The sequence below is a fragment of the Giraffa tippelskirchi genome, chromosome 2 (genome assembly GCF_054371585.1).
Source record: "Giraffa tippelskirchi isolate mGirTip1 chromosome 2, T2T-mGirTip1v1.2.pri, whole genome shotgun sequence".
NCBI classification, from domain to species: domain Eukaryota; kingdom Metazoa; phylum Chordata; class Mammalia; order Artiodactyla; family Giraffidae; genus Giraffa; species Giraffa tippelskirchi.
Window position 1 is genome coordinate 68416414 of NC_137276.1, and position 16168 is coordinate 68432581.

Genomic DNA, 16168 nt, shown 5'->3' on the forward strand with positions numbered 1-16168 from the left:
ATTGCTAAAAAGAGATTTATTGCATTTGGATACAAGGTTGACCATAGTGGAAGCAGCTGATTTATATGCTAGAACAGGAGCAGCCTTGGAATTTGGTGATTTATATCATAAATCCTGGAAAAGTTATCAGGTTACCTCTTTAAATGGAGTATGGGAAGAAAGAAGCTAAAAACTGGAGTGCTGGCCAAACTTCTATAGCTGCTTCCCAAACATTTAGCCCTTTCAAGAGAATGCTGGGAAAGGGGAAGCCCTGATTTGTAGTGTTCAACAATTTTTGTGCTGTGAATACTCCTAACCATGGCCATTTAAAAATTACCTGCATGAAGTCAGTAAATGCAGAATTGGGATTAGATGCCGGCAGCCAGTTCTCTCACCTGTAGCTTCATCTCACCGCACAATAGGTGAGATGCCACATGCAACTCACCAGCAATCGGCTCTTATTGCCATTTGGCCATTTAGTGATCTGATTCAAGAGTATCATTCCAAGGACCTCCTTTCTAGGCCCACTTGATTCCAAGTGGCTTAAAACATTATAAACCAAGTATCAGCTATATCAGAAACTTCTGGTTAGCCTCGCCCCTGATTCCCATCACGCCTGTGGAAGATAGTTCCTGGCAGGCCATAACACCCCCACACTGTCAGTGTCATACAACACATCTTTCACTGTCTGCAGTGGGGCTTCTCCAATACCACAGAGATGAGGGGGAACCCATTCCAAGCCTTGACTTGGATTCTCCTTGAAGGCAAAAGCCTGAGATAGGGACTTCTGTCTAGGTAGTTTATTTAGGTGGTAGCACCAGGGAGCAGGGATGAGAGACTGGGCGGGATGAGGAAAAGAGAAAAGAATCTTATAAACTTGCATTGTCAGTCACTACTGAGTCCAACTGTGACTTGATGTGACCCAGAACCTTCTGAGGATTGTATAAAATGCCCCTTAGAATTCTCTACATGGGGGTCAACTGGAGGGAGCAGTTCTTCACCCTCACTGGTTGTGTCTTAATCCTGGGCACTCAATCCTGGGAGCTTCTGTGGATATGCACACACTGAGTGGGTTCCCCCGTCCTCTGTGGTATTGGAGAAGCCCCACTGCAGACAGTGAGAGATGTGAGGTATGACACTGACAGTGTGAGGGTGTTATGGCCCGCCAGGAACTATCTTCCACAGGCGTGATGGGAATCAGGGGCGAGGCTAACCAGATATAGCTGATACTTGGTTTATAATATTTTAAGTGGTGGATGAAACATTTATTCACAGTGAAGCTATTATTTAGGATCATGAGATTAAATTGCTTATCTGAGAACTGAAAAAATTTTGGGGGAAAATGTAGCTTTTTTTTCTTCCTTCTCTTTCCTTTTCCTCAAGTAAAACTCTGGATTATACAGTGTTTCTGTGTCATAATAAACCCATAGAAAGGATTTTAGTCAAGTTCATAAACACTGAATATACATGAGCAAATACATTCATTCATTTCATGAATACTTAGAGTTAGCTTTTTTGCATAATTTCTGAGACATAAATTCCTAGTTTGCACATGGTAAGTGTTAATATTCCTGTATCTGACAATTTGAATTCTGAAAATAAAACATTAAACTCTAATGTTTGTATTACTGAAAGGAGTAGCCCACACAAACAAGGATCATTCATATCTAGGTGCCATATAGTAAAGGTTCTGCTTATTCAGCTGACTATTGGCAGTCAGTTAAGATACCTATTCCTAAGAATATGTGTATGAAAAGGGTTCTTACAGCTCAGGACACGATAAGTATTTGCACTGATTACTTGAGAAGAACTAAACCTATATTATGTGAAGAATGCCTACCCCAAACTTTTTCACCCATGTAGATTGTAATGTTTGCAATCTACAGCCTTAGACACATCCTATTTCCAAATGAATCTACCTTGTAGCTGGAAGCCAGAATTTTAGTCCCATATCTGGTGTGCCTGGGTGAAGCCTGAGCAATTTTGTGTCCATTGAATCATAGCCTTCTATCTAACTTTCCACCATATTCGTTTAATCTGGGTGACTGGGTTTCTGCCCGGTGTGCTTGACTGTGGCCCTAACTTATGCCTCAGTTTGGGTGTTTTTAGTTGAACCACCTAAAATAGGGCATTAACACCACCTAACGTAGAGTGACATTGCTGGGTGGAGACTCCTGCTGCAGTGCCCCACTCTCTAGATTGTTGGTTCTTAGATATTGTAACTGGTCCTAATTAAATACAAGTTAACTGTATTTCATTTGGCCACCAAGCCTCTTCTATTGGGCTCAGCTCTTTATTGTTGCTTGGTTCTTTCTCTTGCACTTGCTCACTGCTAAAATTGAAATAGAGCCTGCCTAAAATGCAATATGAACTGTATACCACTTACCACATAGTTAAAATGATTAAAAACAGTTACTATTTACTTGAAAACTTTATGTTGTTAAAATTTCTATTTCAGCACCTGTATTATAAAATGAAGTCTCATATTATTTTAGATACCTAGATTCTAGTAGCTCAAATTCCTACTGTCTTAGTGCCAGAAATCAGCCCCTGAACGTGTTTCTGAGTTATTTTTGAGTCATGCCCAGAGCTCTCTCAGTTGTGTTTAGGAAGAGGTCCATCATGTTTTCCTGTTTCGGATGCCTTGCCATGCTGTGGCACTGCTGCTTTTGCTCTTGTTCTCCAGGTTGATAATCCATCTACTTCAAGAAATAGACCCTTTCCTTAATTTTCTATAGGATAGCATTTTAACTAAAGTTTATAGGAAGAGGGAGGAAAAAGGAAAGACAACACTTTATAATTATGACAGTAACTGTGGCTATGCTCAGAATCCCATGGCCCTGAAAATGATTTTGATTTTTTTCAAAGCTGCAAGAGCAAATTGTTTCTAAAATAATCAATACAAGATGCTCTGGTGTTTTAATATAGTCAAGGGACTGATAGGGTAGTTAATTAATAAAAGAAATGTCACCCTGGATGTCTGTGCTGGGAATTTTCATTAACAAGTTGAAAAAGAAATAACAAAGTAATCAATGAACTAAAGCAGACATGATTGACTGTAATTACTGTGCTCATTAAGGTTATTGACTAACAGCAAGATGAGCTGTCAGAGTTGAGGCATGGCATTCTGAGAAAATTAATCAGAAGAACATTCATTTTAGCCCTTCTGTTTTCACCAAGGCGGTGAAGTTAATGTGTCAGTTTTAGTAGTTCAGAAATAGTTAAATCAAGATTTAAAGTTTTAGCATCCGCATATTCTGACTAGCATCTAAATACCATATTTGGGTTTACACAAAGTGAAACAGAAGGAGAGGGAGAAATTATGTGGTAAGTATATAAAGACAGCAAGCAAGACAACTATAGTTTGTATCAGGGTAATAGCTGTAAACATGGAAAGGTAATGAGTTTGAAGGATATTTGAGGAATAAAATTAATGGCATATCATTCTACCATGATGCTGACATCTTTCATTTCTGTATCAAGGCAAATATAACTCCCTCCAGGAAATTTTCTTGGTTATCTCCTGCTTCTAGAGCTATCTCTTCTTCCTTTGAAAGCCAATAGCTATTGATGCTTTATCTTGTATAGTTAATTTTCATATGTCATGCTGTTAAGGACATTGCCATTGCCCCTGACTTTTATTCCAGTGGTGAAGACAGAAAAAGTAAACATATAAATAAATATGCAAGGTTGTGATAAGTAACTAGGGGTAGTGAGATAAGGTAATCAGGTAATACCTCTCTGAGGGATTATATCAAAGATGAGAATGAGTGAGGCATGTAAATAGCTGGGAGAAAATGATTTCAGGCAAAAGAACAGCAAGTGCAATGGCCCTAAGGGAATAAGCTTGGATGTTTTCTGAACAGAAAGTGTAATTGAAGTCAGTGAACTAGGGGGAACAGTGCTGTGAGTCCATTGGGAGAGGTTGACAGGAGCCAAATTAGAAAGGGCCTTGTAGATTTAGTCAACAATTTTCTTTTTGTGCTATGGATAATAGGAAGCCATTGGATAATTTTAAGCAGGAGAATAACATGAATTAAACTGTCTTATGAAATATCATTTAGATGCTATGTAGAAAATGGATTGCAAATGCCTCACAATACTTGGGGTAGGGGAGACAGAGACAGGTGGATGTATTCAAGATAACTTTTGGAAATAGGATTTATGGAAATTCTTGATGGTTGTAAAGGAAAAGGATGAATGAAGGATGACTGCAGGGTTTTGGCTTAAGCAATTAGGTGATGGTGCCAATTACTAGAGTATGAGTGATAGAAATAGGGTTTTTACACCCCTCCATCCCTTAATTTTTTTAAATTATGATTTTAAAATTGAGATATAATTGACCTACAATGCTATGTTAGTTCCAGGTGCACAACATATTGATTTGATATTTCTGTTATAAAATAATCACCACGAATGAGATAGGTTTGAAAGGAAAAATCAAGAACTCTTTTTTGGGTACAGAATAAGTTTGAAATGTATGTTTGCTATCCAAATGAAATGTATGTTTGCTATCCAAATGAAATGTATGTTTGCTATCCAAATGTATGTTTACTACCCAAATGTTTGCTATCCAAATGTATGTTTGCTGTCCAACTGCCATATATCCAGGCAGTTGGATATATGCCTCTGGGCTCATGGGAGAAGTCAGGGTTGGGGATACAAGTTTGAGAATTGTTAGCCTGTGAAGGTGTGACTGTTGAATGCATCAGTTAGCTCAGTTCTTGCATTTCACTTTGCTCTGCTACACCTCCCTTTCTCATTCCTTAATGATACCTTGGTGGGTTCCTTAATCTTCCTGCCATTTTCAGTGCTTTAAGTCCTGCTTAGTCCAGTTTGAAATTTTCATCTCATTCTAATTTAAATCTCATTTCCTCCCTTTCCTCCAGCACTGACCAGATGTCCTCTTGAGGGACTTGAAATATGGAAGGGGCAAGATTGACTTTTCCACCACTTCTCCTGCCCTGATATCTTATAGAGGAGATGAGTAGTTGGCCTAATTCCTCTAATTTTTCAAGTCCCCTAACTTTTCCTCTATTGTTGGGGCTTAGAGGGAAGCATAAAGCATTTTTCTTAACTGATTTTCAGTAAGCCCCAGAGTGAGATGTCTGCCCTCAGACATTGAAAATCCCTTAGCATGTAGTGTACACAGAAGGCTTCTTTTTCTTTCATTTTGAGCCTTAGTTGCCAATTCTGAGCAATAAGAAAAATTCCGCCCAGCATCCTATTACAGATCTCATTTTTAAAACTGTCGGATTGGATGATGTAATCCCTGAGGTGACTTATGGATTTGGCCACATGGAAGTTGTGGATAGACTTTAAAATGGTCCTTATGGCAGTGAAGGTGACAGAAGTCACATGGAGTGGGTTTGTAGAATAAATGAGAAGTGAAAACATAGGTATGGCAAGCAACTCAGGGAAGTGTTGCAATGAAGGCAGCAGAGAACTTGGGAGGAGCAACTGGAGAGATCTGTAAGATGAAGCTGATGTTTGTTTGTTCGATGTTTTAAAATTAGAGATAGTGGCCTGCTTTTGTGTCAAGATAAGTAGAGAAGGGGTTATAATGAAGTACATGAGATAACAATGAAGGAGCAGAGTCCTAGAGAAGGTAGGAGAAGAAGGGATCCAGAGCAGAAGAGGAGAGATTAACCTTTGGTAGGAGCAAGAGTAGAGCTTGAATTGTAATAAGAGAGAAGGCAGGACTCGAGTGGGTGGTTTTGTAGATTTGATGATGAGAAAGTAGGGACTGTCTTCCAAGATGGCGTCTGTTTTTGTGAATGAAGCAGGAGAGTTGGTTAATAGCTAATAACAAGGTGGGTAGAAAGGGAGAGTGGGAAAACATCTTTTTGCTACAGTATACAAATGTTGAAATAGGAGCAGATTCATTTAGTTTCACCTAAAACACCCAACAAAGTGCCAGAACTATTTATCACATATTTTTGGAATAAAATAACTTTAATTATCACAAACTGAAAGTATTCTTTACTTTAAATATCATCTTAAAAAGGTGTGACAGAGGTGAGGTGAGGTGAACAGCACAGAGGCTATTTGGAATGCTGGAATGAGAAAGAGGATTTTGGGTGGGACGTTCCAACTTCCATCTTGTGTTTAAATTCCATCTAGGTGCCTCTCCTTAGACAATAAAACAGGAATTAAGGGAAAACAGGTGTTACAGCTGTTAAGAAAATTACATATTTTTGAGTCTCAATCTGAAAGCCAATATTTTAAGGTGTCATATATAGAATAAAATGGACTCATGGTTCATGCAAAAGCTACTATCATTTTTTAAGGGATTTTAATGTAAAGAAGAAACTGTATTCCATTCTGATTAAAGAACTGATTGTACCCTGAAAGCCTTATTTCCCAGGAGGGACTGCTGATAGGGATTGAGTTGTTTTCTTTTCGGAGGCCTCCCTTCTGTTCCTCTAATCTAACTGGCCCCTAACACAGGGCTCTGCATCAAGGGGCTCCTCAGTACATGTGGTTGAGTGAGTTTGTCTGGGGCCAGCCCTGATACCTAGAGCCAAAGACACCCTTGATTACCTCAGAAGGATTTCTATGATGGCTATGATTTATTCTTTTTTCTCTTTTTATCTAGCTCCTCTATCCCTAAACTTTGTTTGCTTGCAGGAAGAATGTGAGCCAAAATTTTAAAGTTTTAAAAGTATAAAGAAAGAAAACAAGTAAATAGGGAAGGATAATAAATACTGAACAAGACTGGGCAAGGTGACAAGATGGAATTACTGTGAAAATCTGGAAGGGGGCCAGGGCACAAAATGCAGTGGCTGTGTAGTTTACAGGAACTATTTAGTGTTCAGCATGCTTCAGTGATCACCTAGAGAAAGCCAGATTTTTCCGGTTTTGTTTGCTACCCTATAGTTTGCTATGGAAATCTGACATAGGTGATCTGTGTTTTCTGTCACCCAACCGATATAAATATAGAGGACCGTGGGGCCTCTGCTCATCAAATCCGACGTGATTTGAATTGCTAGGAGGAGGACCTCTTGTGGCTGTAGTGGGAAATACATCAGCTAAAACCTATCTTGGAGGCCGCAGACATTTTTATGAGGGAATTAAAAAAAAACATAACTTTATAGAGCTCTTTAAAATTATATTTCATTATTTATAATATTTAATTGCTTTGATTATACCAAGTAATATAATTGCATCTGTATTGCACCTCTGAGGAGTTCAATGTAATTTGAAGCACTTCAGATTTGATCCATGTAAAATCACATATCCCCCAAAAAGTAGATAGAAAGAATAGGGGTTTTCATCTCCATTTGCAGATGGAAAGGAGAGGTACTGAGCAGGTAAGTAACTTATCTGTGGCTTTAAAGTAGGAGCAGGCTGGCTCATAATAGAATTTGGGTATCTAATCTTGGGCTCAATTCAACAGTCTGTGTTTAGAAAACATTCATTATTAAAGCTCTAAAACAAAAACTTCTATTTTGCAAGTGAAAAGTGATTTCTTTATTCAAGAAAAGATGGATTGAGAGACATAAAACTTACTCTTTGTTTTCACTGTGAAAAGAGGCTGTTCCTAGATTCTCCAGGGGGAAAAAGCTGCTTTAAAAAAAATCTGGGGAAGACAGTATGTTAGCAACTAAGTATCGTTAGAGAAATGTAATGTCAAGTGTATGCACATTTTAAAGGAAGCTCCATAAAAATAGTTATTTCACAAATTTCCCTAGAAATCATATAAAATGAGACCTCTTTCAAATTGATTCTGACAATTTGCAAAACTTGCCTTTTCCTCTCAGCTCCCTAATATTTGTTCTAAGAGTGCCTATAGAGCTAATAAATAAATGCCTTTAAAATTTTTTGAATTCAGCCTTTTTTTTTTTTTTTTTTTGAATTCAGCCTTTTAAGAACAGGAATGCCAAAACTCAAATGAATAATTTTATTTTAGGGGTAGTTACCACCTACTACTACAGTCACTACTTTTATGACTTTGGAAGAAAGTCACAAAAGTGGTAATGCCTAAAAGAATATGGTAAAAGTTCAGGTGGGGTGTCAAGGAATAGGTGAAGTGATAAAGCATAAAGCAGGGGTATGGAAGATTGTTCCAGTGAATGTTAAGATGTTGATGGTGAGGAGATTAAAAAGGGAAAGAGGAAATATATAAAAGAATAGCCGTAGGAAAAAGAAATTTTATTGGAAAAGAGTTTTTTTTGGTGACTTTAATAATGGTTTCACCTGTGGAGCTTTTGGTAAGTCTTCACTTACATTCTTTACTAATAATTACCTGAGTCTAAATAAACCCTAGAAGCACAGAGCATGATGGTTGGTAAGATTTCAGAGGAAAAAAACTCTCAGTGTGATACAGAATTCTATGGTACCGAAGACATTGAATTTTACATAATTGATTTTTTGATGTGTGGATTTCCTGGACTTTCCTATTATCCCTGCTTTATCATTTTTCACTCTCGATAATTCCAGCATTCAGCTTTAATTAGATGTAAGAGGTCCTTGTTTTAGAAAGATACTAGAGAAATGCAGATCCTACATATTTAGAGCTTCCTGACAGCTATGTTTGTAGATCTCTGGGTGAAGTATGTGTCTGGCCTTTTTCAACAAAGTATTTTCAGTAACAAGTTGTCAGTGAGGTCAGTGACTAGCAGTGCAGGATTAGATACCACCCACCCCGGTTTGTAACCTCCCCCTCCTTTCTCATCCTGGGTGAATGACGCTCAGCTGAAGTGACTGCCCCACTGTCTCTGCCTCTCCGTTTGGTACTCTGCAACTCTGTGACTAACCAACAAATCTTATTTTTTTTCCTCCCCCAAACCCTTTTTGGAAAATTTCCTACAAGAGCCGAATTTTAAACACATTTACTCTATAGGAAGCAACAGAAAGGTAAGAGTCAAGTTGTAAAAAGAGGAGCTGGACTTGAGTGCATTCTTGTTTCTGCGTTGAAATTGCTCTGCCTTAGTTATATATTGTATGTTTAAAGTGTGGGGTTTCTTTCTAAATTAAAGAACATCACATTATTATATAAAACGGGAATGTTTTGACTAGTTATGTTGAGAAATATAGGCTTTCACGCTAAGTTTAAAGTTATAAATAACTTTCAAACTAGTGCTAGGGGAAGCTAGTAGCCAAGGTCGTGCTTTGCATTCAGAGAGTTTCTGGCTATAAAAAGCCGATTGGGATCCAGTGCAGGAAAAGATAAGATATGGCCTGGATACTTGTGCCTTGGCATGGGGCTGGGGCAAAATATTTGAAGGGATTTTACTTTCAACCCAAAACTTGTTCACAGTAATGGGAGATTTTTAAAATGAGATAGTGGCAAAAGCCTTCACTTTTGAATTTAGTATTTGCCTTATATACTTGTTTTATAATTGTCAATAATATTAGGAAATTGAGGAATCTCTCAGAACTATTTTTACTGCCATTTATAATCAAATGAAAATCACACTAGATGAGATGAATATGGGAAATAGTCATCAGTCATGTAAAGAGAAGGTAACTATCTGACAGTGGCTGGGTGACTGCAAGCAATTGCTCTCAGTTGCACTGAAAACAAAACTGGAGAGAAGAAGTACAAATGGAAACAAGAAGAAATTTAGGTTTGGCATCAGGAAGTTCATTAACTGTACATGTTTTGAGTCATGGATACACACCACTAAGACAGTTGCAACATATCTGATGATGTAAGCGATCCAATGATTTGCTTAAAACACACAGGTGGGAAAAATAGGATTTCAAATTAGCCTTGGTCCTAGGTTTATGGCTGGGTTTTTTGAGACAGACTAAAAGGTCAGCATACTGAGAACAATTGTGGTTTGGAGATATAGATTATCAGTAGTCAAATTCAAATGGCATATTTGGATAAACTATTAAAATTTTGTTATCCACTATAAAAAAATTACCTTACTAGTGGCATAGGACAGTTTGTCAAATGGAGAAGCCCAAAATACCAACAGCATATATACAACTATTTCCATTTGTTGTTTCCTATACATAGTCTGTGTCTCTCTTAATTGAGTGAAATATTGGGATTTTTATAGTAAAATTTATTTTTCTTTTCATTATAAAAGTGATATGAGTTCATTGTAGGGATTTTAAAAGCTGTCTGTGCTTTTTATCTGTAATCTCACTGATACATTTTCTTTTAGTCTTTTTTCTTTGCACAACTTTAAAATGAATTACAGTAATACTGTGGATAAAATTTGGAACCTTGCTTTTCATTTAACCATTACCAAAACATTTTCCATATAATATTACCTAATCTACATAGATGTTATTTTAGATTGCTAACATTCTTCCAAGTGAATAGATATAATTTTATTAATCATTGTTGAACATCTAGGTGCTATGGTGTGTGTGTTTGTGTATTTATTTATTTTAAAGGTCATTTCCCTAAGCTCTATTTTTAAGTGTGGAGTTGTCAGATTAGAGAAAATTAGAGTTGAAGGCAAAGATTGTGATTTTTAAGAAGGTGGCTTTTACTTGTTTTCTTTTAAGGTTATGTATAATTCCTTATCTACCAAATGAAATATTTATTGAATGTCTGTGAGATGCAAAGCATAGTCATCAGGCACAGAGATAGAAATATATTTAGTATTTGGAAGGATTTTCTCTAGTTACAAAAATTTCTCCTTATGAACTTTCACAGGTATCAACAAAGCTACATGTTGAAAATTCTTCATCTCTGCCCGAAATCGATAGACAGTATTATTGACTGCTTACTTTATTTTGGACTTTAAACCAACAGAATTTATAAATAACTTTTGTAGAGGATTATCTATATGTTGTTCATATTTATATGAATTTTATGATCTGTGACAAAGAAATAGAATTAGGAGGAACAAATATTTTATAATAGAAGTCTGTGGAAATTAGAATTATTTGGAGAAAATCTAGGCAGCAAAGTGTAAAGAAAAAGTATAGAAGGCACATGTTAAAACAGAGTTTCAGTTTCGGATTTTCTGCTTATGGAAACATGAGAATGGAGTCAGGCATGGGTAGGGTGGGAGTTAGGGAAGATATGAAATTTTAATTCTGTTATTGGTGTTGAATATTGGAATTATGGTTATAGAAATAGAATATATTAAAGTAAAAAGCCAAAAAATTGGTAATAAATAAAACTATTTGATTTTCAGAGGTAGTGGCTGGTAAAGAGAAGTCAAAATGGAGAGAGTAGAGGTATCAGTATTTGGTGGGAAGTGAGGTATAGGGTTGTAAATTTTTAAAGAATATATTTTACCTGGATCACCTTGTTTTAATTGTAGAATTTTGTTTTTTCAGTGATATTTAGAGAAAAATCAGCTATGGAGGGATGGGAGTTCCATTCTTTATTCACTCTAACTTCTGCTAGCTTGTTTCTATTTTTTCTTTGGAATAGGAGGGATTAAGACTTAAGTAGAGAAGTTGGCAGCCCAATCTTGCCTGAAGAGAAACTATGTGCTTCGTAATGAAGACTTAAAAATAGTATTTATTTATGGATCATTGGCTCATGGGAATGTTACTCCAGAGACTCAAAAAGAATGATTTTCTAAATCTTGTTTCGATACTAGATTTTAAGTGACATGATATTGTGGGGTGGAACTCCAGAGTTTTGCCAAATTGTAAACCTAATGGAAAGTGACAGATAATTGAGAATATAGAATTTTTGAAAATGAACATGACTGTTAGCTGTTGCACCTGATTTTTACATTCTTAATTACTATTTTTAACTATATTATTGCTGTCTGGTACACAGCCAGTAATCTGCTACCAATTTAATCATTAACTCCCAGGATCTGAGAATTGACTAAATTCCTATGTGCAAAATAGTGAATTAGGTCAAATTTATTTGGGACCCCCACTCTCTTGCCTCTTTTTCCTGCTTTTCATTATCCTAACTGGTATGCTTGTGCTGCTTTGGGTCCCTCCATTAATGGTGAAAAACATTTGATGGAGAAGGCAATGTTTAGTACAAAAACCTTTAAGTATTGGAACTTGAAGACTTTAGCCGCTATTTTATATTAGCACCATTCAAAATGTGATCAGCAGTTATCAGTCAGTCTATTTCTGGTTCATGAGAGGAGACTGTACAAGCATTTATCTTCTTTGTTTATATGCATATGGAATAGAGAATTGGGATGGAGGTATACGATTAACTAGATAATAAATGAATTACCAGGTCTCAGCTGATGAGTCTTCTGGAGGTAGTATCAATGCAAAGAGGCCCTGGGTTAGCTCATTGAGAAAAGAGAATGACAGAGAAGCAGGATTCCTCAAAGGGCTACTTTGGCTCTACTCCAGCATTGGCCTTGGAATTATTCGCTCTTTCTACATGACTTGTGTACCAGATATTACTCTTAGTGCTGGGGATAGATACTAGTGAACCAAATTAAAGCCCTGCCCTTGTGGTGTTTTCTTTCTAGTGTTTGTGTTTTTATGGATAGGGATGAAGATGAAGGGAGAGTGAGAAATAAAACCTACCTCTCTGTGATTCTGCAGAAGTACCAGGGGTCTGTCTTAGTCCAGGGCTGGAGCTCATCGATTATGTTTCCATGGAAATTTGCAGGATTAATTAGCTTTTCTGTTAGAATCAGCAGTTTCTCTTCCAATATGGGTTAACAAAGGAATCCTAGTTTTAAGAATCAAATACTCAGTGATATGCATTGCTGGTTGCCCATGAAATATCCATGTATTCTGCTCTTGCTAACTTACAGAACTCTGATTTAGATCAAGAAAAAAAGGCTTTATGCTATACGTAGTTATCTGCATCTTGTGTCCCCACTGCTTTCCCTGAATTAGGATAATTACATTTAGTTAAGATAGATGTATAGCAATTCACATAGACCTACCTCATTTTTTTTTCAATTTCTTCATAATATTTTACTACTATATGTGAAACAGGAGAGAAGGGGGCAAGACACAACCTTTAAAAGAATGACATATCCATGGGACACAACATGAACTGGTTAAAACCAGTTAGTCCAAGATAGTGGAAGATTTGGCTTCCAGTGGACCTTGAACTTCATTTTACGCTCATTGTCATACATTAGCATGCTAAATGACACACCCACAAACACCATGACAGTTCTGAGGCTCACCATAAAAGAAGTCAAAAAATGCATGGTGGCCCAGTTCCTGGAAATCCCCACTCTTTTCCTGAATACTATAGTTGAAATAATTCACCGACTCATTAGCCTATGAGATTACCCTCAACCCATAAAAGCTAACTACCCCATATTTTGGGGCCTCTCGCCTTCTGAGATGGCCCACACTCTGTCTGTGGAGTTATTTCTCCCAAAGCCATTCTTGCCTTTTGAGATGGACTGCATTCTGTCTATGGAACATGCATCTCTAATAAATTTACTTCTTACTTATCACTTTGTCTCTTACTGAATTCTTTCTGCAATGAGACATAAAGAGCCTGAGCTTCATTTTTAAATTTATTTTATTTAAAAAATTTTTGGCTGCACTGAATGTTTGTTGCCTCACAAAGGCTTCTTGTTGGGTGCACAGACTAATCTTTATTTCACTAGAAGGAGGATCTTTAACCACTGGATCATCAGGGAAGTCCCAAACCTGAGCTTCCTTATATACTGAGACCAGGTATATGGTTTCAGTTACAAGTCCTTATTTGGATTTAGGTTGGGTTAGAGTCCTGGTATGTGGTTCAAGTTCCATCTGAGTTGCACAGTTTCATATGGATGTAGCATAATATATTTAGCTCATTCTATATTGATGAATGTGTTTGTAGTTTTCCATATATTTTTTATGTTGCTATGCCATAATGAATATCCCTGTTCACATATCTTGATATAATTTTATGAATATATCTTTAGGATTAATTCATTACATAGAATTGCTGAGTCAAAAGGAATGTTCATTTTACAATTTAATAAGTACTACCTTTAATTGGAAATATCAACTGAAGGTTAAAGAGTACAGAGTGTGCATAATTTAAAATTTGAGAGCTGTTATCATATTTTTCTTCAAGAAGTTCATATCAATTTTTACCGCCACAAACAGCATATGTTGAAAGCTTATGTCCTTAACTCTTAACCACTGTTGATAATGATCTATCAGTGATAGGTGAAAATTATATCTTCTATCTTGTTCTTTTGATTTGCATTTAATTAATAGTAAGTAAGGTTGAGCAATTTCTAAATATTAGCCCATTGTATTTCTTCTTTACACAAATTGCCTTTCCTTATTTTTTGCTCTTCTTTTCTTTTCCAGTTTTATTGAGATATAATTGTTATACATCACTGTATGTTTAAAAGGTCCAGCGTAATGGCTTGATTTACATGTAGAGTTGACCCTTGAACAACATGAATTGAATGACACAGGTCCACTTATAAGCACATTTTTTTTTCAATAGTAAATAGAATTGTATTACATGATCTGTGGTTGGTTGAATCTTCAGATGTAGAACTGAAGATATGGAAGAACTGTGGATATGAACAGTAACTCTAAACTATATGTGGAGTTTTGACTGTTAGGAGGGTTGCTGTTCCTAATCCCTATGTTGTTCAAGAATCACCTGTATTGTAAAATGATTACTGTAATTAGTTTAGTTAGCATCCATCATTTCATATAGACACAATAAAAAAAGGAAAAAAAGAAACGAAATTTTTTTTAGTTCAGTAAACTCTTAGGGTTTACTCTCTTAACTTTCATGAATGTCATACAGCAGTGTTAACTATAATTATGTTGTACATTACATCCCAAGGACTTATTTATTTTAAAACTGGAAATTTGTTCCTTTTTCACCAAAGTTTGTTGCTTTCCTCCAATTCTCCTTCCCCTAACCGCAATGCCCCATCTCTGGTAAGCACAAATATGGTCTCTTTTTGCATCACTTTTTTTTTAAGATTTCACATATGAACGAGATTTTACAATATTTTTCTTTCCTCTGTCTGTCTTATTTCACCAAGCATAATGCCCTCAAGTTCCATTCATGTTGGTATAAATGGTAGGATTTCCTCATTTTTTAATGGCTGAATAATATTTCATTATACAGTGTGTGTATACCACAACTTTCTTATCTATGCATCAATCAGTGGACACTAAAGTTGTTTCCATGTCTTAGCTATTGTAAATAATACTGCTTTGAATATAGGGGTGCAGATATCTTTTTGAGTTTGTGTTTTGTTTCTTTTGAATATATTCCCAGAAGTAGAATTACTGGATTGTATAGTAGTTCTATTTATGATTTCTGAGGAACCACCATACTGTTTTCCACAGTGGCTGTACCAGTTTACAATCTCACCAAGACAGTGCACAAGGGGTCCCTTTTCTCCACATCCTTGCCAACACATGTTATCTGTTGTCTTTTTGATTATGGCCATTCTATGGTATGAGGTGATATCTCATTGCAGTTTTGATTTGCATTTCCCTAATGACTAAATATGATGTTGAGCATCTTTCAATGTACCTGTGGACCATTTGTATATAGTCTTTAGAAAAATGTGTATTTCTGATCTTTTGCCCACTTTAAGTTGTTGTGTTTTTTTTGCTATTGAGTTGAATAAGTTCTTTCTTTATTTTGGATATTAATCCCTTATTGAATATATGATTTGCAAGTATTTTTCCCTATTCTGTAGGTTTTCTTTTCACTTCGTTGATTGTTTATTTTGCTGTGCAGAAGCTTTTTAGTTTGATGTATTCCCAATTGTTTATTTTTGCTTTTGTTTCCATTGCCTGAGGAAACAAACAAACAAAAATACTACTAAGACCTATGTCAAAAGTATGCCATGCTTACTGCATATGGTTTCTTCTAGAAGTTTTATGGTGTTAGTACTTACATTTAAGCCTTTAATCTATTTCAGGTTAATTTTTGAGTGTGGTGTAAGGTAGAGGTCTAGTTTTATTCTTTTACATGTGAATATCCAATTTTTCTAACACCATTTATTGAAGAGACTCTTATCCATTGAGTATTCTTGGCTCCCTTGTCAAATATTAGTTGACTTTATACTTAGGTTTACTTGTGGGCTCTCTATTCTGTTCCACTGGTCTATTTGTCGTTTTTGTGCCAATATCATACTGTTTTGATTGCTATAGCTGTATGGTAAACTTGAAATCAGGAAGTATGATGCCTCTCGCTTTGTTGTTTTTTTCTCAGGATGACTTTGGCTATTCTGAGTCTTCTGTGGTCCTGTATAAACTTCAGATTTTTTTTCTGCTTCTGAAAAAATGCTATTGAAATCCTGATAGAAATTGCATTGAATCTATAGGTGGTTTT

General features: G+C 36.2%; 1 protein-coding gene across 5 annotated transcripts in view; it reads left to right on the plus strand.

Moving 5' to 3' along the window:
• CTNNA3 (catenin alpha 3) overlaps positions 1-16168 on the plus strand; it is a 1864976-nt gene that overhangs the window by 56182 nt on the left and 1792626 nt on the right. For 2 of the 5 annotated variants that reach the window (XM_081568944.1, XM_081568945.1), the window contains exon 1: positions 8660-8838. The exons of the other annotated variants lie outside the window; for them this stretch is intronic. The gene's annotated coding sequence lies outside the window, so the exon portion shown is untranslated. Of the gene's footprint in view, positions 1-8659; positions 8839-16168 lie in introns of those variants that run through there. 5 annotated transcript variants of the gene reach the window in all.